This window comes from Ostrea edulis, chromosome 4 (genome assembly GCF_947568905.1).
Source record: "Ostrea edulis chromosome 4, xbOstEdul1.1, whole genome shotgun sequence".
Taxonomy (NCBI): domain Eukaryota; kingdom Metazoa; phylum Mollusca; class Bivalvia; order Ostreida; family Ostreidae; genus Ostrea; species Ostrea edulis.
The window spans coordinates 40,890,103-40,893,796 of record NC_079167.1 but is presented as its reverse complement, the minus strand read 5'-3'; the positions used below and the strand labels follow the sequence as shown (position 1 = coordinate 40,893,796).

The 3,694-nt window shown below is 38.7% G+C and overlaps 2 non-coding genes across 2 annotated transcripts; both read right to left on the bottom strand.

Annotated features, from left to right (window-relative positions):
• Positions 1–1,679: 1,679 nt before the first annotated feature.
• On the bottom strand, positions 1,680–1,752 carry Trnak-cuu (transfer RNA lysine (anticodon CUU)). Its single transcript has one exon. It is a non-coding gene; the product is annotated as a tRNA-Lys (tRNA).
• A 1,573-nt stretch (positions 1,753–3,325) lies between these two features.
• Trnak-cuu (transfer RNA lysine (anticodon CUU)) lies at positions 3,326–3,398 on the bottom strand. The gene has a single exon. It is a non-coding gene; the product is annotated as a tRNA-Lys (tRNA).
• Positions 3,399–3,694: the final 296 nt, after the last annotated feature.

The window sequence follows — 3,694 nt, the reverse complement described above, 5'->3', positions numbered from 1 at the left end:
GTACTAACAACCCAACTGCATGACTTCATTTGCTTCATCGTCAACTTCCCTATGGTTGCTAGCCACGGTTTCTGTGTTCGATAGTACCTACCCTACCTCAAACCGTGGCTTCATGATCAGCGAAACCCTCGATAGTCATGAATATTTATCAAATGACACAATAATTTTTTTGAACCAATCACAATCACAATAACATATTTCCAATATTTTAATGGCTGCGCCCACAACTAAAACGTGCAGTATATGTTTACAAGTACATGTAACAACGGACAAATAAGGCTGCAGATCTCCGTTTACAGAAGCAAGTAAAGTTTATAAGTATTTATCAAATGAAATTCGCTTTAACAGCAGTGGTTACGCTTCTAACTTCTGTATTGATAAACCTAATCGTATTCTCAAACTTGATGAGGAAATTCGGGGTAAAGTGGATGTGTTGAAATCTGAAAGACTAGAGTTGATCTAAAGAGAGCGGCGTGGTTACGTATATTAGAAAATAAATTTATTACACTGGTGAAGTCAACAAAGAAGTGTCCATTAGTTACATGTACAACACCTAAAAAATGTCCAGTTTGTTTTCAATCGGCAGTCCTCGGATTATTTCCGCTACGAGCACGAGCACGCAATGACCCCGAGTGATCTTCTTTCCATGGAAGCTCAGCGATTTGTTGACTAATGAACATAAATATTCATGTAGTCGAGGATTTTTTAAAATCATACTGTGATAGTTGGACTTTTGTTTTATTATTTTACATTACACTTTGATTTAATTCAGATTCTCATTTATTTATTCATGTTGGCATTCACTCATGCGCAGCGCTAATAACTTTCGCGTTTAGTGTGTATGTGTTTGAATAAACCTATTTCTTATAATGGTTAAGTCCAGGTCCCAGGTATTGAATAGCCTAGGTGAGAGTATGTACATTTTAATAGGTAATGTACTGGGTTCAAATTTCTATAGGCTGGTTATTTGTATTTTGGCCAATGGGAGACTCTGGCGGGAATTTCAGGGTGCTTTCAGGTATTTTTTTTTTTCAAAGTGAGTAGTTAGTGAGTTGCTAGACCAGTAGAAGAATATTTTGTCTTACATAGGTGTGACTACTACATTTCATAAATCTAACAGTACTTGGATTGTTCTATACAACACCTTTACCTGTCAATATATAAAGCCCAGTTTTGAGCCAACCCTGTATAGGAGCTAACTCGATTCCATAAACCGCGTCATCTCATGACATCTTATCTCGTCTATGTTTTATTCCATTAAGGAGGTATGCTACACCAGAGAAATTTGACGTAGATGAAAAGTGGAGGATATGTACAACAATATTTTGAAAATTTTCAAATTTACTTTATTTTGTCAAAAAATACAGTTTTAGTAGAAGGTAATCTGAAATTTTTATAAAACCCTGCTGGACTCGAACCTACGACCTACAGGTCAGCAGTTGGTATTCTTTTTTTTAGCAGTCGGTATTCTAACCAACTGAGCTACTCGGCTACGAATTCAAATGGAAAAAGAAAAGTCAAATATTGCTGATATCGATTTTTTCATCCATGTTTTTAAAGGAAGTCAGCCATTATGACGATGTAGAGTACTACCTTAATTCCATTGACGAATAAATGAACTCACTACACAACAACCATCTCTTGTGAAATTTATATCCAAGAACGGTTACAAAAACTGGCGCCCAACGTGGGGCTCGAACCCACGACCCCGAGATTAAGAGTCTCGTGCTCTACCGACTGAGCTAGCCGGGCCGATATCCACGGTCCGTATAGCCCTAATTACTACATTCCTCCCTCCTTAATTTATCTTCGCCCTCGAAGACACACACAACCCAGGTTCTTTTCGCCCCTGACAAGACCTTCACCTGCAAGACCAGGGGTGGTCAACAGCACCAAATGTAGTAAAGGAAAAACTTTAAGGAGAAAATCTTTGGCTGGATCGGCAAAGAAAATGTCGACAGCTTCTGGGGGGCACAGCCCCCCAGACCCCCTGCCTCGGTAATATTCGAACCCAAGCTACACCTATGAGGACCCCTGCATTACTAGTCAGATGAGGGTGGAGGCTCAGAGCAACAAACTGGTGTCGCAGAGAAAGAGAGCGTTTCATTGAGGAGATCAGCAAGACCAAAGAGACCACCAAAACATCAAGTAAACATGATCAATGACAGGAAATTGGATATTATAAGACAGCTATTTGTGAGCACAGAAGTTCCAGAAGAGAGGAATGTATTACTTAAAAGCATTATTAACATTGTAAATAAAGTGTAAGTTCACCAACATCTTCTGCCTCATTTTTGTGTTTAGTAATTTAAATGACGAGGACGTCATTTCTTTATTAGGGGGTGGGGTTTGGTGGGTGGGGTTTGGTGGGTGGGTGGGTGGGTGGGTGGGTGGGGGTGATAGTTGGACTTTTGTTTTATTATTTTACATTATACTTTGATTTAAGGATGTATGCTACACCAGAGAAATTTGATGTAGATGAAAAGTGGAGGATATGTACAACAATATTTTGAAGTTGAAAATTTTCAAATTTACTTTATTTTGTCAAAAAAAATACAGTTTAAGAAGGTAATCTGGAAAAAAAACCTGCTGGACTCGAACCTGCGACATACAGTTCAGCAGTCGGTATTCTAACCTACTGAGCTACTCGGCTAAGTATTTAAGTGGAAAAGGAAAAGTCAAATATTGCTGATAACGATTTTTTTCATCCATGTTTTTACAGGAAGTCAGCCATTATGACGATGTAGAGTATTACCTTAATCCAGATTCTCATTCATTCATTCATTCATTCATTCATGTATTCAGTCATGCGCAGCGCTACTAACTTCAGTGTTTTGTGTGTATGTGTTTAATCAAATCTAAACACCCCTATTTCTTATAATGGTTAAGTCTAGGTCCCAGATAATGAATAGCCTAGGTGAAAGTATTTGTATTTTATTAGGTAATGTTCTGGGTTTAAATTTCTATTGGCTGGTTATTTGTATTTTGGCCAATGGGAGACTCTGGCGGGAATTTCAGGGTGCTTTCAGATATATTTTTTCAAAGTGAGTAGTTAGGAGTTGCTAGAGCAGTCTTACATAGGTGTGACTACTACATTTCATAAATCTAAAAGTACTTGGATTGTTCTATACAACACCTTTACCTGTCAATATATAAAGCCCAGTTTTGAGGCAACACTGTATAAAGGGCTAACTCGATTCCATGAACCGGGTCATCTAATCTCGTCTATGTTTTATTCTTTTAATCCCATTGACGAATAAATGAACTCACTACCCAGCAACCATCTCTTGTATAATTTACAACAAAGCACGGTTACAAAAAATGGCGCCCAACGTAGGGCTCGAACCCACAACCCCGAGATTAAGAATCTCGTGCTCTACCGACAGAGCTAGCCGGGCCGATATCCACGGTTCGTATAGCCCTAATTACTACATTCCTCTCTCCTTAATTTGTCTTCGCCCTCGAAGACACACACAACCGAAGTTCTTTTTGCCCCTGACACCTGCAAAACCAGGGGTGGTCAACAACACCAAATGTAGTAAAGGATAAAGGAGAAAATCTTTGGCTGGATCGGGAATCGAACCCAGGACCAGTGGCGTAGCTTCCATTGAGGCAACGGAGGCAGCTGCCTCGGTTAAAAAAATCCAAAAAAAAAAAAAAAAAAAAAAAAAAAAAAAAAGATAAATAAAAATAA